This window comes from Microcebus murinus, chromosome 2, assembly GCF_040939455.1.
Source record: "Microcebus murinus isolate Inina chromosome 2, M.murinus_Inina_mat1.0, whole genome shotgun sequence".
Lineage (NCBI taxonomy): Eukaryota > Metazoa > Chordata > Mammalia > Primates > Cheirogaleidae > Microcebus > Microcebus murinus.
This window is the reverse complement of record NC_134105.1, coordinates 22,344,827-22,370,567: the sequence shown is the minus strand read 5'-3', so window position 1 is coordinate 22,370,567 and position 25,741 is coordinate 22,344,827. Positions and strand designations below refer to the sequence as shown.

The following is a 25,741-nucleotide window of genomic DNA, read 5'->3' as shown; positions in this document are numbered from 1 at the left end:
AAAATTAGCCGGGCATGGTGGCGCATGCCTGTAGTCCCAGCTACTCAGGAGGCTGAGGCAGCAGGATCGCTTGAGCCCAGGAGATTGAGGTTGCTGTGAGCTAGGCTGATGCCTCGGCACTCACTCTAGCCTGGGCAACAAAGTGAGACTCTGTTTCAAAAACAAACAAACAAACAAACAAAACACTGTGGCAATAACAGGGCAGGCTTCCCTGAGGCCAGCATGAATGGGTCTGAGAGCACCTTCTTAGCAATGCCTATGGGCAACTGTGGGTTCTCAGAAAAGGGACTGTAGTTGGATAGATACTCCAAAAGAGTCTAGTACAAGGGGGAAGAAATTAAGGCCTAGAGCCCACTTATAAGATGTGTAACAGTCCAGCTTCAGCTCACAATGAAGGCCTGAACTGAGGCAGAAGCAGTGGGCATGGAGGGGGGTAGGAGGATGTTTATTTATAAAATGTCAAGAACAAGTGACTGGTGGGCTGGGCTAGGAGGGGGCAGCAGTGACCTTTGAGCCTCTGGCTTGGGTAACAGGGTAAAAGGCAGTGTCATTCACCAAGATTGGGAACACACGACAAGCAGGTTTGGGGGGAGATAGAGTTCAGTTTTGGCCATGCTGAGCTTGCTCTGCCTGGGATCATGCAAGCAGAGCTGCTTGATAGGCAGGTGGCATCTGGGAAGAAGATCTGGGCTTGAGATAGGGTCTGGGAGGTCACCAGCAAACAAGGAGAGGTTGAAGACTCAGGCACAGATGAAATGTGGGAGGGGCTGTGAGGAGTAGGACAGGAAGAGCGTTAAGAGCAGCCACAACCAACACCAGGAAATGCTGTTTGCAGAAGGAGAAGGAGAACAGGGGCTGTGGCCTCCCCAAGCCCAGGAAGAAAAGTTTAAAGAAGAGAGCAGTCAGCAGTGCCAAGTGGGTACAGAAGGCAAGAGGGAAAGGCCTGGAGACAGTCTCTTGGATTTGGTGATGAAGAGAGCGTCGCTGAGTGTGATGAGGGTGTCAGTGGAGTGTCTGGGCAGCAGTCAAATGGCAGTGGCTGAGAAATGAGTGGGCAGTGAGCGTGGAGACAGGGTGTCGACTCTCCCGAGGCCTGGGCTGTGCAGGGATGGAGACAGTTTGCCCAAAGGCAAAGAGTTTGTGTCAAATGAGATTCCAGGGGAAGGCCTGGCTGCTGGCTGGAGACCCAGGTGTAGCCACTGCCTGGTTCTGGGGAGGGGAGGGCCCGGGAAGCGCACAGGCGCCAGGCGCCTTGTTTGTGAAGCACAAAGCGAAAGCTCACCAGAGGGGCCAGCAGAGGGAACTGCCCAGAGAGGAGGCCCCAGCTTTGCGGCTGGGTTTTCCCCACTCTGCATCTAGTTTCCTTGATCCACTGATTACCTCAGGTCGGTTTTGCTGAATGACTCAGGAGCCTGAGCAAGCTTTGCTGCTCGGTTTCACAGCTCAGGGGGAGGGGGAGGGGACAGACGTTAGCTATGGAAGGAAGAAGGACAGTTGGGCTCCTTCAGAAAAAAACAGGCTCTCCAAGCCTTTATTCTTAATAAAAATAACAGCCCTTAACAGTCATTGACTGCTTTTACCATTGTCAGGCAATGTTCTGTGGGCCTACAGGCTTTATCTCCAAGGTTGACTACTCCAATTATCCTAAAGTGACATCAGGAAGTGGAGAGTCAGGTGAAACGACTTGCCTGGGGCTCCCAGCCAGTAACTGGAGGAGCTGAGAGCTGCCAAAAGCCCAGGTCCTTAACCACCATGCAACAGCACCTCTTAGGACATCTCCAGGTGACCCTGCGAGGCCTGTGGGATTGACGAGGGGCCAAATGGCTGGAAAACAACATCCTTAAAAGAAGGTTCTCTCCAGCTAGGATTTCTGTTGGGAAGGAAGGGAGGAGATGCCTTGGCTTGTTCTAAGGCTCTCATCACCTGAGACCCTCTTCTGTGCTCCTCCTCCAAGCTGACATAAAGGGCCTATTCATCTGCCTCCTCAGAGCTGGGTCTGGAAGGTGGCCTTGGCAGCAGCAGGTGGTTTGTCCCCAGTTCTGCCTCCCTTCCCTGCTCCTCCCTCTGGATTTGACACCTGGTATCTCTTTCCTGTGTCCCTGCGCCCAGAGCAGGTGAGGCCCAGGAAGGCACAATATCACTTTCTTCCTGAACTGTTCCTGAAGCAGGGACAATTTTGTGCGCTGTCCCCACCCTGCCACCCCTCGTGTTGTCAGCGTACACTTCCAAGGGTTCCTGTGGAATCCAGGCTCCGGTAAACACCCAAAGAGCAGGAAGTGGGCCAAGCTATGATCCTGTGATTGCATCAGGGCTGACGCACTCCCTGCCTTTTCCCCTACCTTGGTCTCCACTGGGTCAGGCCCAGGCCCTCTCCCCTTCATTCAGCCCAGGGGAGAGGCCAAGCTGAGATGAAAAGGGAGGTGCTGTGGAGGGGACGCAGACTAGAGGACCTGCCCACTCCTTGGCCTGGAAGGGAAACAGACAACATATTTGAAAGCTGGAGAGAGGGCAGAGGTGGGGTGGCCCGAGGAAAGAGTCCAAAAAGGCTGGGAAATAATGTATTGGAGTGTCAACCAGGTGCCAGTCTCTCTCCAGGTGTGACAATAATAATAATAGTGTCTGGCTTATGACACATCAGGCAAGGAACAGGAGCTCTCCTTCTATAAGCAGAAGCAGCTACCATTTTATTGTATGTGGCTAAGTGGTTTACATGCATTATACCCTTATGAGTTAGTATGATTAAGATTACCCTCTTACAAGTCAGGAAACTGAGGATCAGAGAGGTTAAAGTTCAGAATCATCCAAGGTCACTTAGTTGGGGCTTGGAGAATCAGGAGTTTGTGTTCAAGTCTGTCTGCTCTTTGCTTTATCATTATATATTAATTAAAGTTATTTTCTCAACAAGAGTAAGGTAGTTATTAGTAGTTTTGGTTTACAGATGGGGAAACTGAGGCTTAGGAAAGTGAACTGACTTGCCTGAGGTCAGAGTGCATGGTCTCATAGCTTTGCACCCTTAATTCGGATGCCCTCATGCTGAACTCTTATGGGCCCTCTAAGAGGGAGGAACTCATGGTGGGGGGTTATTCATAAGAGTCTTTCTCAATGCAGTTTGGGTTTCACATTGTTTCCCAGTCCCCAGGAGGTGACAGAACCAGCACTTGCCTCAGGGAAATTTCAGGCTTGTGATTACCTGCCCACCCAGCTTTCCCTCTGGACTGCCTGCTCCTGAGGGCCAACTCTGGCTTTTAGTCATCTCTGTATCTGCCAGTGTCTGGCCCAGAGGAGAGGGGTTGTTTGAATGAAAAAAAAAAAAAAAATGAACTCCTTGAGGCGCTGAGATTTGAACCTGCATCTATTGGGCTCAGGCAGAGCCATTTCCACACCTTCCCTGCTGCAGGACTTCCTCACCTAGTGAGGCCCAGGTACGCAGGCTGAAGAGCTACGCACCAAGGCAGCAGGCAGGCTGATTTAGACTCCTTCCCTCTCCTCCCCTTTCCTTTTCCAGACGCTAAAGAGAAACATGAAAACTCAAATGTGCCAGAAACCGGTCTCAACCCCCAAGTTAAGGAATGCCCAAGGTGAGGAGTCACCATGGCAACAGCAGTGCCAGGTGTGTTGGTGAATACTGAGTTTCTGCAGCAGGGGCAGGAGGGCCTGCCCAGAGCCTGTCTGAGGGTTTATTTTCTGGCTACAGGGGAGCTGCATTTCATTTGTTCCTCTTAATGGGACATTATGGGAGACTTTTGCTTTTCATTGCCTCTATTTTCTTATAAGTGGAAGGGGAGGAAAAAGTCATTTTCCTCCTCTTCCCACCCACTCAGAGAAATGCCAGAAAAACACCAGCATTCCCATCAGAGGCTCTGCTGCCGCTGGTCATGAAACCCCATCATCACTTAAATTGCTCTATTTTAAAGGTTTGTGAAAACTGCACCAAATTGATTTTTCCCATATCACTTCTATCTGTTATTTCTGTGGTCTCTCTTCTTCAGTGCTGCATTTCCCGGAGCAGGGGAGCAAGTCTATATGGAAACTTGAGGTACTCTTATGTGGTTTGGGAACCAAAAAATAAAAGTGTTTTAGAGGCTATCAAATTGTTGTCTTTCTGTTACTTACTCACATACTGACGTATTTATTTTTACCCTGGGTCTGTTGAAAAGGATTTGGCTCACAGATTCTAAACTTAATTTAGCTTCAGGCCTTAATCACTGTTGAGCAGAGAATTTTATAATCACAGGGATAGAAAGAGTCTTAGAAGTCATCTGGCTCAGAGGTCCCCAGACTTTTGGATGTCATCAACAGTTAAAAGTTTAAAAATGGGGAGGGAGACCCAGATATGGTTGCTAGCTTTCAGTATGGCCAAATAAGAACATTAAAGAAACACAACCATCATATACTGCAACCACTACTTGATAAAAGAAAGGACATTTTTAATACCCAAAAAAGGAGGAGGGGTATATATTATTAGAATAAAAGACTCTCCCTTAAACTGAATAAATTTAGCACATAAGAATTTACCTTTATCCATATTTTTCTCCTTTCTCTAGGCACTAGCACCACGGTGAGAGTGGACATTTGAGAACTGCTGTTCTAGTTTATTGTTCCCACCAGTATTTGTTGGTGATGGGGTCTTAGACTCTGCTTGGATACCTCTGGTGGTTGGGATGCTCACTACCTTCCCTGTTTGGATAGTTCAAGCTGTTACTTCTTTCTCATAGCCCTTCCTTTCAGGTTGGATGTCTCTCCTGTGTGCTCCCTAATCTCCCTTGCAGTTACCACTTCATTAGTACTCATCTCATGATGCTGTAATTGTCAGTCGACATATCCATTGACTAGACTGTCAACTTCCTGAGGGCAGGGTCTAAGTCTGTACACCATTGAATCCTCAGGTTCATCATATGGCAGAAGCTCATCAATAACTGTTGACTGAAGGAATGAACTTCTAGCCACTGAACTAATGCTATGAAATAATGATAACAACAGCCAAGAAAATAACTAACATTTGTTTCAAGTGTACTGCATGCTAAGCATTTTATGTAATTCTGATCAGAAACAGGATTTTATGTTAAGACATTTGGAATAAAATGAAAATTATAATTGATGAAGCATGTTGTTTTAAAAGGAAGTTTCTCTGGGAATTTATCCTACAGAATTCCCCTAAAGTACGCCAAGATGTATGTGTAAAAATGCCCATTGCAGTATTGCATGTAATAGCAAAAAATGGAAAAGAACCTAAATATTTATCAATAGGGAACCTGTTAAATATAGTTCAGCCATACTATGTAGGCAACCTTTAAAAAGAACAAAGTAGATCTAAATGTACCAACATGGAAAATTGTCCAAGACATATAACATGTAGAGTCAAGACATATTGTTAAGGGAAATAATCTTATTTCTGATAAACATGAAAACACACATATGACTATGCAGAGAAAATATGCATGTATAGAAAAAATATGAAGGGACAATATAATCCAAATTGTTAATATTGGTTCTTTTTCTGAGTAGGAGTGGGACCTTTACTTTATTAAACATCCACCTCTGTAACTAAAAAGAATGGGGCCTGGGATGGTGGCTCACGCCTATAATTCTAGCACTCTGGGAAGCTGAGGTGGGAGGATCGCTTGAAAAAGAAAAGAATGTATAAGGTTTGAGTTCAGGAGTTCAAGACCAGCCTGAGTAAGAGTGAGACCCTGTCTACTAAAAATAGAAAAAATTAGCCAGGCCTAATCTTTTTTTTTTTTTTTTGAGACAGAGTCTCACTCTGTTGCCCAGGCTAGAGTGCCATGGCGTCAGCCTAGCTCACAGCAACCTCAAACACCTGGGCTCAAGCAATCCTTCTGCCTCAGTCTCCCGAGTACCTGGGACTACAGGCATGTGTCATCATGCCGGGCTAAGTTTTTCTATATGTATTTTTAGTTGGCCAATTAATTTATTTCTATTTTAGTAGAGATGCGGTCTCGCTCTTGCTCAGGCTGATTTCAAACTCCTGACCTTGAACGATTCTCCCGCCTCGGTCTCTCAGAGTGCTAGGATTACAGGCATGAGCCACCACACCCAGCCTAGGCCTAATTTTTTGATGCATGCCTGGAGTCTCAGCCACTCGGGAGGCTGAGGCAGAAGGATCTCTTGAGCCTGAGAGTTTGAGGTTGCAGCGAGCTGTGATGATGCCACTGTACTCGCCAGGGCGACAGAGTGAGGAAAGAGAAGAGAAGAGAGGGGAGAGGAGGGGAGGAGAGGAGAGGAGAAGAAGAGAAGAGAAAAGAAACAGAGAGAAAGAAAAGTATGTCTAAGAAGCATGTCTTGGCTGGGCATGGTGACTCATGCCTGTGATCTCAGCAATTTGGGAAGCCCAGGTGGAAGGGGTTGCACCACATGGCTTCTGAGGTTCTTTTGTCCCTTTGCCTCCCCTTTTGTTCCCTTCCCCATAATGATTCCACCCCAGCCCCTTCTCAGGCCCACAAAAATAAAAAAATCAGGTGTAGTAGTGTGTGCCTGTAGTCCCAGCTACTTGGGAAACTGTAGCAGGAGGATGGCTTGAGCCCAGGAGTTTGAGCCTGCAGTAAGTGCCACTGCACTCCAGCCTGGGTGACAGAGACCCTGTCTCTAAAAAATAAAAAGAAGCATGTCTTATTTTTTAACAGCTTATAGTATAATTTACATACCATAAGCTGCACGTATCATTTTTGGGGAGGGGCGGAAGATTTTAAAAAACACAAATAGAAGGAAAGGTTTCTGAAATCCTGAAATTGAGCCTAATCTAATCTTTTGTCCCTTTGCCTCCCCTTTTGTTCCCTTCCCCATAATGATTCTACCCCAGCCCCTTCTCAGGCCCACAACGTCTCTGAATGGCTAGGGAAACTCTTTTTCTTTACCTGGGCCTATAAAAGAAGGGGTTGCACCACATGGCTTCTGAGGTTCTTTCAGATATTGATTGGGGGTGAGTTGACAGTCCTAATCTTGGCCCTACCAAAACTTGCTTTTAGGGAGGAAATAGATGGTAGTTTTATTCTCATTACATGAAAATATTAATAGCTGATGAGGCCCAGTTAATTTTTCTTCTCTTGTGATGTTTGCATTTTAACAAAAGATGAACTATCATTTTTGGCTTCAAACCAAGAAAGAAACCTCCAGCTGTGCAGTCCCCACACATATAAAGGTAGGCGATATGTTTGAGGGGGCAGGGCAACCCTTTTAGCATCCTTGAAAACACAGCAGTAGACAAGTTAGGATCACTGATGTGGAGATGGGTACTCGAGATGACCACAGATCAAGTGTGACCCACTGTTGGTAGGAAAGTAAAAATTCTGGCCATAGCACTTGACCGGATTAAGAAAGCTGTGCACCACTGGGGAAAGAGTCCTCTCAATTTCACAAGGTGACCTTGATTGCCCCATGTAACCTGGGGCTTTAATGTCTCAGCGTGTAGAAACATTATCGGTAGTCAGGGAGTATATATTAAACATTTATGCAGGCACAGGTAATCTACGTCACTCTGAAAGAAGTTGCTATAATGAAAAGAGTTCACAAAGTTAAACCAACATCCAGAATGCAGGTGGATTGTAACCACATTCTCATTAGGAGAGTCAGACACAGAGGTTGAGGGTGTGGGGCTCTGGAAAAATACTTGCTGGGTCCAAATCCTCCTGGCTCTATCATATATTATACTGCCAGCTGGGTGACCTTGGTCAAGTGGCTTTGCTATTATTCATCTGTATTCCCATCAAATAGGGATAATAGGGTAATGATAGTAAGGTAAAATAGATCCCACTTCCTAGGATTATGAAAATTAAATTACTTAATACACATCAAGTGCTTAGATTACAGGCGTCCTCAAACTATGGCCTGCGGGCCACATGCAGCCCGTTGAGGACATTTATCTGGCCCCCCGGGTGCCACCGCAGCCTGTCCTGCTTAGCATCTGATTTGCCCCGGGCCCACAGTGCGCATGTATGGAATGTGCCCTGCACTCTCCAACAGCCCTCAACGGTCTGAGGGACAGTGAACTGGCCCCGTTTAAAAAGTTTGAGGACCCCTGGCTTAGAACAACTGTGCGTGGCACATAGTGTGTCCTCAGTAGATGTTAGCTGTGAACATTACCTCCTAAGCCCTTTGTTGTGTAGGGAGATTTGCTGCTTCACTTCCAACAGCTCTAGCTTCAGTTATTAATAAATTCTTTGATATTTTCCAACTGCCAAGCAGGGAAACCCAGTCACAAGGTATCAGGGAATGCTGTGAACTGAGCCCAGAAGGCAGCGCCACGCCAGAGGTTAAAGTACAGTCGGCCCTTGGTTATCAGTGATTTCAACCAAGTAAGGACTGAAACTATCTGGGAGGAAAAATTGCATCTGCACTTAACAATTTTTTCCCCTAAACAATACAGTATAACAACTATTTACATAGTGCTCCCATTGGATTACGTAGTGTAAGTTTGTATAGAGAGATGATTTATAGTATACAGAAGGATATGCATAGGTTATATGCACATACTACACCATTTTATAACAGGGACTTGAGCATCCGCAGATTTCAGTCTCCTGGGGTGTGTGGGGGTGTCCTGGAACCAACCAATCCCTCACGGATACTGAGGCACGATGGACCGTAGTGGCCTGGAGTCCGCAGCTGATTCTCAGGACCGCCATGGGCAGATCCCTCCTCTCCAGGCCGAAGCTGCCCCATCTGTAAGATAAAACAAGGAGGTTGAGCCACATTTCTCAACCTTTCCCTCTCCCTTGTCACCAGTTCCAGTTACACCTGACTGCAGTGGAGATGGGCATCCTGATTGTGGACTGGCCGGGGGAAAGGACCCGTAGGACCCCGCCTTCCAGTCCACACCGGCCCAAGCCAGCCCTGACTGCGCCAAAGTTTCCCGGCGACTCCCGGCGACTCCCGGCCCCGCAGACCCTGGCCCGGAGCCAGCCTTGACTTCCCTGATTGATTCACTCTCTGCTGCCCCCAACCCCAACGCGGCACGCAGGGGTGGCCCCGGAGAGCAAACTGCAGCAGGGCTGTGTGCGACCGTCCAGGGTTTCCTGCAGAAGCCGACTGGCAAGGGACCGGGGGTCCCCACAGCCTGCAGGAACGCGCGCCCTGACCCCTCCGCCCCCGCCCCTGTGAAAGAGGGCTGTAAAATTCCGGAAGAGAGATTAGAGGCAGGGGATGGGTGGGGCGGTGAATCAGTACATTCCTTCCTCCCCCTGCCTCCTCCTCCGGGGTTATCACTCTGGGAGGGTTGGGTCCTTCTCATGGCCTTCTCCTGACCAGTCCACTGGCAGGGGCCAGACATGGGGGGAACCTCCCATGTTCATCTGAACCTTGTAGAGCCTGAATCGCTTATTTCGCAGCTCATGACCTAGTGTGGTTGAGGGCTGGGGAATTTTGGTTGTTACTTCCAACTGGGTCTTTTCCATAAGAGTACTTCTTAGGCCCGGTCTGTGCACTCATTAGTAGCTCCTGTTTACTGCAAGGTAAGCATACTTTATTTAGTGTTAGAAGCAAGGAGTCTGAAGGCTCAGATGGGCTGTGAAACCCCAAGGTCACACAATGGCCGAGCCCAGAATAATCTCTGCTCTATTGATTCCATACATTTCCCACCATACCCTAATGCTTCCTTTATTTCAGGTCATTGAAAGGCAAGACTTATTTTCAGGGGGTAGTGAAGTAACATTTATGGACCACCTTCCACTGTACCAAATACTTTAAATATACTGTTTTTAATCATTGAATTTTTCACAACACCGTGAGATAGATGTGATTGCTATGCTCATATTACAGATGAGGAAACTTTAGAGGTCAAGAATTTAAGGGGCAGAGCTGGGATTCCCATACAGTCATATTATAAAGCCTACACTCTTTCTAAAACCGAAGTTAATGTCTATATACTTCCTGACAGTTCACAAAGCACTTTCAAGCTCTTCATCTCAAAGCTGTCATCCCATTTCATAGATGAGGGTAAAAGTTGGGTAAAAGTTCATTCATGAAGTAAAGACATCTGTCCAAAGTCACAAAGCTAACAGTAAGTAGCAGAGCCTCTAATTTTTAAATAAACTCTACAGAGTTGGTAATAACAAAGCTCATTCTATTTATTCATTCCACAGTGCCAAGTGCCGTTTTAATAATTATAATATTAGCTAACATTTACTGAACACTTAACATGTATTCAATACATGAGTTATGTGACTAACTCCTTTAGTGCTCAAAAAACCTTATGAGGTAAGTAATGTTACCTTTTCCATTTTACAGATGGGGAAATTGAGACTCAGGGAGATGAAGTAACTTCCTAAGGTTACACAGCAATTAAATGGCAATGTGAGGATGCCAGATGAGACAGTGTGGAGTTGCAGTGTGGGAACCAGGCACCTGCATTGTGTCCCAATCCCTGTGTGAAACCATTTTTCCAAGGGCCTCAGTTTCTCTGCCACACTCTTACTTCTTTGACTAACCCCTGTGTGTGGCAGGACCATATAGCTCCTATTGTCATGGAGCTAATGCTCTATAAAACCAGCCAAGAGTACCTCCAGCTTTGCCTCACAGGGGCACTGGGAGGATTGATAAGCTGATGGCACTTGGACTGCTTCAGCAAAGGCACTGGATAAACTTGGGCACTTATGTGTGAAGCTCACTGCCACGGATGCCTCATGCTGTAATAAGATGTCTGCAGCCCAGTCCCTGACCTGTTTGAGGTGTGGAGGGAATAAAAGCCTGTTACAGGCTTCCCTGGGAAACCATTAGGATGAAAGCTAAGTTAAAAGTATCTCTCTGCTGTCCTGGGGAAAGGAGAAGGTGGTGGTGATATCATGGTCATGGGCCTTTCCCTCTCAGAGGCAGGTGTTTTTCCAACATCTCAGAAGGGTTTCTAGCTTACTTGAGGGACATCAGTTATTTACTGAAGTCAGAAACTAACATGATTATTTGGGCTTCAGAGGCAGACAAACCTGGGCTGAATCCTGCTTCTGTCGTTTCGTCTCTCTGAGCCTCCATTCCCTTTTAATATGGGGTAATAATACCTTCCTTATAGGGTCATTTTGAAGCATAAACCTGCTAATATATTTAAAAACACTTTGCTCAGGGCTTAGAATAGAGTAGCTACTTAATAAATGGTAACTATTACTGGAGCCATTATTTTTACCCTTATGTTGTTATCATATTATTTACTGATATTTTAGGGCCAGGCTGAGAGCTAGGTGGAGGGAAGAGTCATTCCTTTTTTTCAAACAATCTACTAGATTGCCTCAAATACATCAGTCTAAGCAGGGGAGAATCTGAAAATAAGCATTTACAATATAATAAGTGCTATGGTATGGGGATTGCATAAGGTGTTTTGAGACTTTAGGGGAAGAATCAATAATGAGGAGATGCAGCAACAGTTTTGCAGAGGAGGTAGGTCTGTTTGGAGTCCCTGCTTTGAAGTGGAAAATGCTGCTTGCTGGAGGCAGGTAGAATGCAAGTGGCAGCTGAGCCTTTGCTCCTCACCCAAGGGCCTTAATTCTGATCTGCAGCCCCTCTTGCTCCTTAAGGCCTCTCAACTCCCACACAGCCCTGCCAGCCAGCCTTGTCCTAGAATAACCCCTCCTGGGCCACCTGCTGGTGGTGAACCTCCTGAGTTCTGTGCTGTGGCTTGATGAGGGTGAGTCATAAGACCTTTCTTTTTACTGCTAAGCTCTACTGGAAGCTTTCTGGTCAGGAGCAATGCCCCAGGTCTACCTTGTGGGGAAGGTCTAAATGATGACTGGCCACTGCTTCTCCCCACAGGGCCTGATGAACATGTGAGTGGTGGCACCTTTCTTTCTAGATAGGTACTACTTCTGGACAGGTGAGACTTCCCAGGGTGGACAGTGATAACAGACCCTCCTGCCACCCCCAACTCTCAGGAGGGGGCCCTTCCCTTTTCCTCCCAGGCCAGCCTCCAGTGCCTCTTTCTGGCTGCCATCTGGCAGTGGCCCAAACCAGCCTCCTAACTTACTGGTGACCACATTTTCCAAACCAAAACTCAGGACACATGATCTGGCAAAGAATTTCTGGCCAGCTTCCAAATGCAAGAGGCAAAACCCTTTCCACTCGAGAATCTCCAGAATAATCCGCGTCATTAAAGGTGACATTAGGTTAGAAACCTTGAAATTCAGGGTCTCCTCTTTCTCATTTTCATACATTATTGATACATAACAGCCTCGTGAGGTGGCTGATTATTATTTCCATTTAATAGTTCATAATACTTAGAGGAAATTACTTGCCCAAGATCCTACATCCTGAATTTCGATCAGGGAGGGTTCTTAGGTCTTTAGGAGTTTTGTGTGTGTCTTGCATGAGGATGGTGCGGAGGGCGCAGAAATACCTTTCGCGAAGATGCACACGCCATTTATTTGGGACTTCCAGGAAGGGCAGCAAAGAACTAAGCTGCCCGGGTTTCCACTCTGAGTTGGAAATCCCCGAGCACAGGACTCGGGAGCCGCCCTGTCCCATCAGGATCTGGCCCCAAGCCTCTGGGAGCAGGAAAAGGCCCTTCGACCTTGCGGGTCACTCAGCGGCCGCAGGTCCTTGCCCCAGCCCAGGTGCGAATGGGCGGGGCGCAGCGTGGGCGAGCGACTCCCGGGCCACGTCCTGCCCCGCCTCCCCGGTCACATGGACGCGCCTTCCGTAGCCCGGAGTGCGCAGCGGAACGAACCACGAGGAGGAGGAGCGGGGGAGGCGCCGAGGGCAGTGGGTCAGCGCCCCGCGGGCCAGGTGGGCGGGCCCAACCGCCCGCGAGCCGGCCGGCCAGCCAGTCAGCGAGCGCGGAGGGCGGGCCGGCGGCCCCGCGCGCCGCGCCCCGCAGCGCCCCCTGAGGGGCGGCGGCGGGAGCTGGTTCCGGCTGCGCGCGCAGCGGTGGTGGCGGCGGTGCGATCGGCTAGGCTGTAACCGTCGTCTGTCCCGGAGCGGCTGGAGCGGCAGCGGCGGCCGGGCACAGCGCGAGGCGACGCCACAGGGCAGCGGCGGCAGAGGCGGCAGCAGGAGACACAGCGGCGGCCGCAGCAGCAGCAGCAAGACGGACTCGTGGACACGCGCCGTCGCCGCCGCCGCCGGGCCGGGCCGGGTGTCGCGCGCCGAGGCTGGGGGGGAGTCGTCGCCGCCGCCGCCACCGCTACCGCCGCCGCCGCCGCCGCCGAGGTGACTGAGGAGAGAGGCGCCCTCCTCGCTCCCGCCGCCGCCGGACTTCAATGCCCAGTCCCCAGCTCGCCAGCGTGAGTGCGCCCCTCCAGGGCGGCCCCCGCGCCGGCGCCCGGGGCCTCCGGGAAGGGGAGGGCGGGAGGCGCCGCAGCCATTAGTGCAGGCCCGAGACACGTCCCCGGAAGGAGGGCCGGGCCGGGCCGGGCCGGGCGCGGGGGAGCGAGGGTGGGTGAGCAAGGGGGAGGTGTGAGTGTGTGGAAGAATGTTGAGTGTGTGCGCCCGTGGGGGGCGACGTGTGCATGCGTGAGGGCGAGCGTGTGAGTTTGTGAAGGGACAGTGTGAGTGGGGGGGAGAGCGAGTGTGGGGGAGACTGTATCCGTGTGGGGGGAGTGAGTGTGCGTGAGAGTGGACTGTGGGGGAGAAGGGGGGCAGCATCGGTGTGGGGCGAGCGTGTGGGAATGAGTGGGTGAGTGGGGAGCATGTGAGTGTGCGGGGAGTGTGAGTAGGTGGGGAGGAGAGTGTCTGGGAGGGAGAGAGTGAGTGAGTGGGGGGATATGAGCATGTGTTGGGGAGAAGGTGCGTGACAGATGAGAGAGTGTGGAAGGATGTGCCCGCGTTTGTCCAGTGTGTCAGCAGGCACCCTGGAGGCCCTTCCCCTTGGTTTTTGTGTATGGCAGTAGTGAACCCTGGTGTAGGGAGTTCTTTCCAGGAGCATCTTGTCCCTGAATCCTCTGGTTCAAGTATGAGGAAAGGGTACAAGTCTCTTCAAGTGGCACTACGATCTTCTGGCTTTGGGATTTTTTTTTTACCCCCAGAAAGGATGTGATGAGGTTTTTTTGTTCCATAAAAATTTCCCCCCACATGTCATGACATCAACGTAAATTTCCAGATTCTTTAAGGATATGGTTGCCATCCCATCTTAGTCTGGGGGTTCTTAGAGTTAACTAAAACAAGCTTGTCTATTCCCAAGATCCTACTCTCTTGCCTGTAGAGTATTCAGATGCATATATATATATATGTATATGTATATTTGTTGGTAAAGTACTAGTTTTTTAGGTGAAAGTTATTTTATTGTTAGGTAAATTGAAGTAATGTCTTTTAGGTTGTGACTTTTTTATCCTTCTGGAGAAAAGCTCTTAAGTAATAATGATGTAATATATTGATGATGAAGAACCATAGGCTATTTTATTATGTCCTGGAATTTGTCAAGAACCGTGGTATAAAGTGACTAACAGTTCTAGCATCACTGTAGGCATTCAGCAAATGCTTGTCTGTCTGGAGTCACCAAACTACAACCACTGCTGGCTTGTAATATGGTACTTATTTGCTGCCGTGTTCTGTATTACAGAGTAGTTTCAGACAGGAAGCGAGTGAAGTTATGCCATGTTAAGTGTGCAAAAGGAAATTAAGGATACACAATGACACATTATCAGGGCTTCAGAATCACTTACCCCGTGTACCTTTTCGTTGCTGAAGATAGAAGTTATCTGCTGTATTCTGAGCCTAACATTTTCAAGTTTCATATTGAATGGACTAATTATTGTCATGACTTTTCCCATTCTTATGTTATAGAAGTAGGGATTCCTGTTGAAGAATAATACCTTGATAGGGATTTTACACCTTGATGTAATCTTATAATGATGTCTCTTAGAAGCTGGGAGTCTCTCACTGTGATAAGCAAAAAGTAGGGTGGTCCTTTTGATAGTGGACATAGTGGAATTACAGGCAAAGTCATCGATGTGTGATTAGAAGTCAGAAGTTATATTGCATTGTCCTTTTTTTCCAGTTACTAGTATACTCTGCTTTCAGGAATAGTAAGTAGTGTTTTTACTACTAAGCAGGGAAGGGATTAATTAGTATTAAGTGCCTACTATGCTACAGGTGCTAAAAAGCATACTTATTTAATTCTCGCACCTACAATAAAGGTGGTAGGTATCCTCATTTGCATTCATTTGGCACATTTTGAGTTGCTTCTATTTGCCAGGCTGCAGTGATGAACTCCCATGGATTTACAGGGCTGAGATGAAGAGATACAGAGACTCAAAAGGTTAAGTAACTTGTGCCAGGTCACACAGATAGTAAGAGTTGGAGTTTGATTAAAAATCCAGGTCTGTCTGACTCTAAAGTCCTCATTTTTTCCACTATACTTTACTACTCTCACAGTACGTTGTCTCTTTTTGAGGTTTCTTATCCAGGAGGTGATCTAGCAGCTTGTACAGATGAGAGTAGTTGAGGTTACAGCAGAAGACTGAATAGCTGGAGGCAAGGGGATCTTTTAAGAGATGCTGACTTGGGGCTCTTAGGGACCCAAGCTAGGCTTTTATGTGGGAGGAGATTCTGCCTTGAAACTCTCTTGGGGCCCCAGGGTGTGTGCTTTGAGACAGTTTTTATGAGGCACCTGGAATATGTCTGGGAGTGGGAAGTCTGATTAAAGAAATGCAACAGCCTTTTATGTTGTGTTTTTCTTTTTTGGGAAAAGGATAGAGTGTATTTATTGGGGCTAAGAGTTAGTGTCACTTTGGAAGTTTCTCTATTGAGCTGTGTGGGATACTTAAATCAGGAGATTATGAAGATCAAGTGAGAAAATACATGTGAAAGCACTTTGTTAATTATAAATTGAATTACAGATTCAAAGTATTACCACCAAGACTTTTCTACTAAGGCAACAGTTTGTTATATTTAGTAGTTGGAAAAGGCTGGCATTTTAGAACACCTTTACAAATGAAAAATAGTTTAGAACTGTGAACGGAGTATTTTCTGACTCAGAACAGCAAAAGTCAGACCACTCCCTCCATGAGTCAGTCAAGTAATATTTAATTTGAACAAACCAAATTTATAGGCAGAAACCATTTATCAACATTCATTGAACTTTGGTGGCACTAGGGAAAAGTAAATGTTTGAATGCTTTTTGCATATAATTTTAAGTCTGAAAGTACCGTGTATAGTTTACAAAAAAATTGCAAATGAAGTAAATTAGATTTCATTTCATTTCTTTTTTTTTCCATTGGGGATCAAATTTCAAAGATTTATTTTCTTAAGAATTAACTTTTTATTCATCTTGTCCTATAAATGTGGCATTTCCTTATGCAGTAATTACAGAACACTTTACAATTTTTATTTTATTTTATTATTATTTTTTTATGTCAAATTCTGTGGGTACAAATATTGTTAGGGTTACATATATCGCCCCTGCCCTCCCTCCCCACCCCAATATGCCAGAGCTTCAAGCCAGAACACTTTACAATTTTGAGATGCAAAGTTGAAATTTAGTAGGGATAGTTTACGGGGTTTGACTGTACTTGTTCATTTTTGTAGTAATTCAGGATTGGTAACCAGTGAAGCTTCTAGAGAAAGTATTTACAAATAAGATGCAGAGGAACAGTACATAAATTATTAGCTGTTGCTCTTGAAGAGTAAAACTTACATTTGATTGAAAACTAATGTTGACTTCTTCAGGTGCTATTCCATCAGCTATACTACTTATTGGATAGAAGTTGGGGATCTTTAGAAATTTTTGAGTAACTGGAAATCAGGATCCATAGTTTTATTTGACACTTAGTTATTTTTACTGTGTAGAGTAGTGGTAGAGATCTTGTGGTTTTGGGATACTTGTAGAGTCTAACATTACACTTTAGGACTTTAGGTTTCAAGATTGCCTTGAAAATCTTGTGCCAAATGACAAATCATCTTATTCAAAACTCAATCCTGTAAGTGGTATTCTTTCAACTTTATAGGTAAGGCCATTGATTTATAGATCAATTATTAAATCCCAGGTTTTGGAACAAGTTAAAGAGTGTTAGTAAATAGATAGCAGTAGATAAAATTTATTTTTCCTCTTGGTGCTTAAATTACTTAAATGTCTATCGAACAGTGGATGCTACCAGTAATAATTATTTCGGGCAATGACGATTTGAGTCTGTTGATGTGTGGAATATTAGAAAAATCTTTTCTCCATTTTCACCTTCAGTACTATTTGTATGTATAAAGGTGTCTGGTAGTTTTCTCCAGTTATCCTTTGTTTCATTGACCCAACCACATTCTCCAGCTCCCTTGACTTACTGGCTATTGTCTTGAGACTTGAAGCCTTATAGGATTGCTTGATATAGCTGAAGTGGATATTGTACGAAAATCTTTTGCTCCTTGGAGTGATGGAGGTCTAGGCTGAATCAGAATATGTCACTACCCTAGTACCTCCATGAAAGAAGCTACATAATACTGTAGGTTCTGTCCACTATCCATAGTTCCCCATTGTGGAGTTACCAGGACTCAGGTAAGAAAATGACCACTCCCCCACACTCATAAGGTGATTGTCCCTGCACTGTTTGTTCAGTCAGAGTAGATTTACAGGACACAAACATCTTTCTCAGAAGAAAGATTGAGGAGTTGACAGATTATACCAGTATTTTTTATGTGACTTAAGTACAAATGTCTTTTGTTTGTCTACACTGATTTTCTTGCCCATAGGTTATGTTAACATGACATCCACTCCAGTTTAAGTGGCCTAGAAACTAAATTTCACCATTTGAATATAAATTTACATTGCACAATGTTGGCTTTTTAAACTGTGGAGAATTTTAAGATTGGCTTTGTTTGGTGACTCTTTCTTTGCTAGTTGAACCTAGTTTGAAAAAATATTTTGAACATTAGAACAGTCTTTACCTTTAGAGAAGTGGTGTATTTAATTCCTTTCATAGTACTTTTGGGTTGAAATTTCATTCTTCTCAGAAAATGTTACTTCTTTTGGCATAAAATGCACACATGATATATTTGTTTTAGAAGATCAAATAAATTACTTTATTTTAATTTCTGCAGTGGTCAGATATGTTGGCTCTTAACTGATGTATTGTTTGACAAGAATTCAAATTCACAATCAGGTCTGTTTTCTTGCAGTTGTCTTTTAGTTTTAGTTAAAATCTGACCATCCCCCCGCCACCAACTGTTTTACAGGAAACATTCCCTAGATTGTACCACTACAGTAGTTGTAAATTGAATTTATATACATAATTTTGATATTTATTGGTTTTAGTAGCAAACAAATTGTTATGTTTTCTATTTTCCATTATTGGTGAAAAACCTTTCATGAGGCAATGGACTGACGGGTTAGTGCAGAAGGATATGAGTCATCCACAGGATTTGTCAGCAAATTGAGAAGGATATGATGTAGAAACAATAGATTCTAATGACATTATTTTCATTCCACATGTGTGGTTACAAACAAGTTTCCTTTTGGTGATTAGTTTAAATTATGCAGATAATTTGGGTCTTTCTGGGTGAAAAGCATTTTAAATGTAAGTCATAGACTAGTCCCTCAATTATTTTTCTAGTGACTTGAGATCTTCAATTTGGAGGTCATCAATAAGTAGAATTTAGTGAAACTTATATCATCTGTGACTTGGATTTAATAAATTGAGAAAATAGTTCTGTTAAGTTTTTTGGTAATTATGGAGCTGCTCAGTAGATCAGATGAGGCCCACCAATATGGCAGTTATTTGCTCTCTCAGTGAGCAAAGAGTTGCTCACTGACTGCTAATCTGCTTTTAAATTCCTAAGAGCTTTTGTTACATTTGAATTGGCCTGAAATTCTCTGTGTGGTCAAGACTTCCCCAGAGTTATCTAACCTAACCAAAGACTAAGCTCCTTTCTCAAGTCACACTACCATGGCCCTTCACTGTTCCTACCAGTTTTCTGTCATAAAACTTTTACCTTTCCTTGGAAATCTTACTCCGACTCCATTCTCTTCAGGATTACTCTGTGTCTTCAAAGTGTGCAGCATTAATAATATGAAAACTTAATGCCAATCAAGTATTTTTCACCTACATTGATTCTTCTAGGAGCTTGATCCTGGATAGTGTTTGTGTGGTGTGTGCAGAAAGCTCGCAAATGCTTGTTCAAGGAGTGGATGTACTGTATGTTAGTGTCATTCAGAGGTGATATATTGTCCCTCATTTTAGTAAGCATTTGGAGGAAGAGGACAAGAAAGATTGAATTTTACATTCTTTAATTGGGAAGAGAAGGAAGGTGAATCTATGTTAAACTAAGTAGTGTGAGTAAAGACTAACAACTTGACATGGCATTATAGAGGTATTTCCTCATTTTTATTTCATGTTCATATGTAATGTGAAACACTTTCACTGTATGGTTTTTAAAGATTGTGAATGTTACTGTGTTTTGTGAATATAAACATCATGCCATTATTGAATACTTAGTGGGTAGATGGTATATTTTAAAAGACCACTAGCAGTTTCAAATAGAATGGTTTGGATTTTTGTCTGTTTATCGTGTATTATACTGAGTACACAGAGATGGCTGTGAAGTATAATGTGATTTATAAAAAGCAAGTTTAGGAGAGGAAGTGAAGTGTAACTTAACCCGGTTATAGGGGAAACTTGAACCAAAATGCCTAATAGCAAAAAAATTTCTGGGGCTCAAACAAAAGAATTTATGCTGAGAAGATGTATTTCGGGACATTTTAATTTTGTATCCTGTGCATAGAGAGCTTTCTATCCCCCTTTTGGGGGTAGTTACTGGAAACAAGACCTTTAAGTATGCTCAATACATTTGACAGAATGGGGAAATGAAAAAGTTAAGCTGACCCATTATCTTCTAAGTTCTGAAATATGGCATATTTTAAATAATGCTAACAATAGCCTGGAAATTTTTGCTTTGCATGCTACTCCTGTGCTGTAGGTTATTTTGAAAGGTGATTCAAATAACCTTTCCCAAGTGTCTATTTTGCAACCTTAGGGAACTTGCATCTGTCACAGTCCTTCTAACTGTCCTGATATAGCTCAGAAAACACTTCGAAGTGGTGTTGACAAGCTGAATCCAGGTGTCCTTTTAGATTTTTACTATTGAATTTGCTTAATTACAATTGAAGTTCAGAATCTCAAATACATTTCTTTATTGAAATTAACAATTCAGTGGGTTCTTGGGTTAATGTATATATAGTGATGTTGGAAACTAAATTAAAATGATTAAGACTTAAATTGTTCTCCAGGAAAATTAGCCTTTTGAGATTAAAGAAAGAAGGATGGAACAAAGAAAGAAAACAAATGTTAAGATTTAATTTTATGGGGAAGTGTCTGAATTGGAGGTAATTCCTATTGTATAAGAATGTTACCACAGGAAAAGAATGTCCTTAAACTTTGTAATAAAGAGGCTTGGGAATCTTAAAATGCACGTAAACTAAAAGTCTTTAAACATAAACCCCATAGAGAGGATAGCTTTGATAACTTTGCTTGGAAATAAAAGTATGGATGAATAAAATCATTTGAGTAGAGCTATTTAATGTAATTTTTAAAAGATTAACTGAAAACAGCTTAATGTTCAATATTAGGATTATGCTATTACGATTTTTAATGTAATTACCAATGTTATTATTAAAAAACTTTTTAAGAAAAAGTGAAAATTGGCTATAGTGCTGTTACCTTCATTTAACTTTTATTTATGAAAGGAAAAATAACATTTTTAGACAAGGGATTCATCTGGAGAATTGCTGACTTTTAGAGGAAATGAGCACAAAATTGAAAGTAAATATTTTCAAGTATGGCATGAAAATATTTAATTTTTGTCTTATAGTTATTCGTAGAGGTAGAAATTATTAGAAAAGGACATCTAATCACCAGGGTACACACAAATTTGAAAACCACTCCCTTTTCGTTTGGGCGGGAACAGGGTCCACAGGACTTCAGTAAATAACTGTCACTGTTCTCAGAAACAGGTGTGATTGTTGGTTAATTGCTTTCTTTTCCTTTCTAAGTGGCAGGCCATGTATCTTCTGGTTCTGAAATGTTAGGACATTTTCCCACTGTCAAGGTCATGATTTCTTTTTATAGAACTGATATTGATTTCTGTACTGGAACTTGATTCTCAAGTTCCCTCCTTAAATGAGGAAGTGGAAAAGTGGGAATAACCAAGGGAGTAACTATGAAACTTTTTAACTATAAAAATGTATCTTGCTATTTTTAGGTTATTTACTGATATTTTGGATCCTAATTTGTATAGAATTTAGTTGATACCTCTTCATTAACTTCTTAGAACTGTAGTCAGTGGTAGAGGAACTAATACTAATTTAAATCTTGTAAGTTTCAAGGAGCCAAGTTACTCAGTTTTAGTTCAATAAATGTAACCAAGGGATGAACAAAGATAGGTAGCCCAGAGGATGGAGCTGCTGTTTCTACTGGGCTCTGGTGTGTTGGGAGTAGGTAATAAGAGATGAGTAAAATTTCAGTTTGAGACCAGTTACCTAGAAGATGAGTGTTTAATTAGTAAAGGAGAGAATTCTCTCTAGGGTACAAGTTTTCAGACACTTTTTTTCTCAAGTTGTCGAAATGCAGAAGATACAGTAATATTTTACAGAGGAATTTCTCTACTTCTTTGATGATTGAAAATATTTTATATTGTCTGATTAGTCTCTGAATATTGTTAGGCTTCTACAAGCTTTTAAAGTTACTCAAGGCCGTGACTCTTTTTTTTCACAAACCCCATATCCAGTCTCTGTGGACACATCCTTTTGGGTTCTACATCAAAGTATGTCTTGAAATTGACCCCTTCTTCTCTACAACTATCTTGGTTCAAGCTCTAAAGCTTTCTCCTGGATTATAGTTAACAGGCTCCTAACCAATCTCCCTATTTCTACCCTTTACCACTTCTATAATCTATCTCCACATAGCAGCTAGAGAGTGATCCTTTTTAAACCATAAGTTGTAACTCTTGAATGAAGTCTTCGGTTGGTTTCATTTGGAGTCATTGTTCTTTGAAAAAAAAAAGCCAAATTCTAGTAGTGGCCTATAAGGCTCTCTCTTATTTCTCTTGACTCTTCATTCCTTTGTCCTCCTTGTTCCTAGTATGTTCCAAGTACATCTCTGCCTCATAACCTTTGCTACAGCTAATACTTTTGCCTAAAATGCTCCCCAAGTATCTATTTGGCTCACATCCCCAGATCTTGATAAATTGTCACTTTTTCAGTGAGGCCTTTCCTGATAGCCTTATTTAAAATTGGAATCCCCCCTCCCTTCTAGCACTGCCAATTCTCCTACTTTGAATTTTTCTCCATAGCAGTGACATTTTCTGCCCATTAAAGTGTTAAGATCCTGGCCTGGTGTAGTGGCTCAGGACGACAGTAATCCTAACATTCTTGTAGGCTGAGGCTGGAGAATCGCTGGAGGTCAGGAGTTCGAGACCAACCTGAGCAAGAGCAAGACCCCATCTCTACAAAAAATAGAAAAATTATCCAGGCATGGTGGCACGTGCCTGTAGTCCCAGCTACTCAGGAGGCTGAGGCAGGGGGGTTGCTTGAGCCCAGGAGTTTGAGGTTGCTGTGAGCTCTAGCCAGGGGGACAAGCAAGATTCTGTCTCAGAAAAGAAAAAAAAGAAAAAAAGTGTTAAGATCCATCCTGTCTGGGCGCCATGGCTCATGCTTATAATCCTAGCACTCTGGGATGCCGAGACGGGAGGATCGTTTGAGCTCAGGAGTTTGAGACCAGCCTGAGCAAGAGCGAGACCCATCTCTACTAAAAAAAAAAAAAAAAAAAAAAAATAGAAAGAAATTAGCTGGACAGCTTAAAATATATAGAAAAAATTAGCTGGGCATGGTGTTGTATGCCTGTAGTCCTAGCTACTTGGGAGGCTGAGGCAAGAGGATTGCCTGAGCCCAGGAATTAGAGGTTGCTATGAGCTAGACTGACCTCCAGGGTACTCTAGCTTGGGCAATAGAGTGAGATTGTCTCATTCCCCCCCCCCCCCCCCAAAAAAAACGATCCATCCTGACAAGAATCTTTGTTTTGTTTACTGTTGTAAGAGTATGTGACACATAGTACATGTCCATTAAATATTTTAATTAATAATGAAATTTATTAAGGAAAATGCCTAGCTCTTCGAGAGGATAAATTCTTTACTGTTGACAGATTAAGTTATTTGTACTTATTTTAAAGGGAAGTGCAGGTGTCTGTTGACGTGAAGTGAGAATTTGTTTTAGGAAAAAATTGTTGTAGGGTTTTAGTCTTACTTACAGTATTATGCTTTCATGTTGCCTGATTGTAGAAACCAAACTGACTCAAATTTGCATGACTTCCTGTAGAATTTCTGGTAAGAAAAGTAACACAGTAAATATGTCCTTACTTGTTCCTCAGATCTTTGCTTTTAGATTTTGTTTTCCTCATATCTAGAATTCTTTTATTGTGTGTTTATATTATGATGTGCTGTTTTAATTTGGTGAATATTGGCATAGCCCATCAAATTGGAGGGTTTATTGTATCATTTAATTTAGAAATATAAAGAAATGATTTCTCAGTAGAAAGCTTGATTGGAGTGGATTGATAGGAGTTTTAAAAGAATGCCCAGTAAGATTGGGTTAAATTAAATGGGGCTGCTTTTATAAAATTCCTTCATACCTCTAAATTCACTTCATTTATGTTTGAATTTCGAATTACAGTGGCCAAGGCAAGACATGAATTTTACTCAGTAATTTAGTATCTTTTAACAAAGAAGAAAACTCTGTGGAATTGTGTAGGTACAGACCTGCCTGGGACAGAGGATTAGCCCTCTAGAGGCTCTTTCTAATCCTATGATTATAGCACTGTTAAGAATGTAGTTATAAATCATTATAGGGTTCTTTATCACCCTAGAATTTTTTTAAAAAGGTAATACTATATGTACATGGAAGAAATTAAAACAGTTCAAAAGGTATATGTTAGGATAAAGTACATCATGCACCTGACCTCTAGCTTCCAGTCCTGTGCTCCTCACCGCTCCTTACCTCCAGGAGACCACTATTACCTCTTACCTTTGTAACTTTCTAGATTGTCCCTGGGTATGAAAGTATAGACAGTATTCACAAATATCTCTAACCATACTGTTCATATTGTCCTACACCTTGCTTTTTTCACTTATTAGTGTCTTTTAGCCATCTTTCCATATCACTTCATGTGGATCTGTTTTATTGTTTTTAACCTCTGCATAATTTTCCTATTTTAAGAATATGCCATGATTAAATTTCGGATATTGTATTGTTTCATGCATTTTGGTTTTGGTTTCTCATCTAGGTAGATATTAGCAGTAGAGTATTATTATTTATTTATTTTTTGAGAGATGGGCTCTCACTGTGTTGCCCAGGCTGGTCTTGGACTGGCCTCAAGTGATCCTCCTGATTTGGCTGGGGCTACAGGCATGAACCACTGTGCTGGGCCAGCACTAGAGTATTGACATCAGACAAACTTATTCTAACATCCCTCTTTAAAATTTTGAGTAGTCTCTGTTGTGTCATTGACTTAGTTCTTATTGGCAATGCACTGTCTCAGCTTGCTAGGACTCTGCTTACTTGCTCTTTTTCTAACTACCTCTGTTTGTTCTTTTCTTCCTTCTTTTTATCCCTACTCCCCCTTCTTTATCCTTTCCTCCCCCTTCTTAATTTAAAAGGATTTCCCTGTTCCAGACCATCCTTTCTAATCCTTCAGTGAAGTTATAGTTTGGTAAAAATTGAAATGCTGGCCGGGTGCGTGGCTCATGCCTGTATTTCTAGTACTCTAGGAGGCAGAGGCGAGAGGATGGCTTTGAGGTAAGGAGTTTGAGACCCTGTCTCTACTAAAAATAGAAAAACAAAAATTAGGCATCTTGATGCAAGCCTGTAGTCCCAGCTACTCAGGAGGCTGAGGCAGAAGGATTGCTTGAGCCCAGGAGTTTGAGGTTGCAGTGAGCTCTAGCCAGGGAGATGAGCAAGACTGTGTCTCAAACAAACAAACAAACAAACAAACAAAAAATCTGCCAAGGACATGAAACTGTCCAAAATTCAACATTTAAAAAGATAGGTTCTATAAAAGATAAAATTAAAAGATGGAGAGAATATTGGGGTGCCTAGTTGAATTTGATCACTGTAATATATCAATTAGCCTCTTTCATCACCTGGTAAATTAAAATAATCAATTTTTACTTACATAGATAGAGCAGACCTAATGCCAGAGACACAGCTTTAGAAGAAAGTTTTCTTGTGTAGTGTATATGTGCTGAATTTGTGCTAAAATATAGGGCTCCAAACTTTTGAGTACTTTCCAGCTGTGTTAGGTTGTTTATGATTTTTTTTTTTTTTTTTTTTTACAAAGGCTGTTTGCTTTGCATTCTTAAGTGTGTCACAGGAGTTAACATTAGTTTATCTGAATTGACAGGTGCAGGAATGGGGCTGTTGATGTGTAGTTGAACTCTTGGGGGTGGGGGAGGGAACAGAAGCTTGCTTTTATCATGTATTTGTTAACAGTGATAGGACATACTGTTTCTTTTGGCAGACATTCTTTTACTGGGGTTCTCAGTATTAAGAATTGAAAACTTAATAATGAATTATCCTTAACCCTGGAAATGGTCCTTCTAAAATGAGGTTGGAGGAGTAAGATGGGATAAAGCTTGTTCTGTTTGCTGAGCAAGCAAACACTGGGGACTAGGTAGAAAACAATGCTAGAACTGTAACCTTTAAGCCTGGCAATCACTACAATGTGGGTCTTTCAGTGCCTTTACTCAGCTGACACACATTTGCTGTGATAACATCATTGAACCAAAGTGATTCAAATAGGGTAGAATTTCCTTGTGTTTTCCTCTGCATTTCATGCAAACCATT

At 43.2% G+C, this 25,741-nt stretch overlaps 1 long non-coding RNA gene across 1 annotated transcript; it reads left to right on the top strand.

Annotated features, from left to right (window-relative positions):
- The first annotated feature begins 813 nt into the window (after positions 1-813).
- Positions 814-5,072, top strand: LOC142863063 (uncharacterized). Its single transcript, XR_012913943.1, has 3 exons — positions 814-915; positions 3,506-4,036; positions 4,545-5,072. It is a non-coding gene; the product is annotated as an uncharacterized LOC142863063 (long non-coding RNA).
- The last annotated feature ends 20,669 nt before the right edge of the window (positions 5,073-25,741 follow it).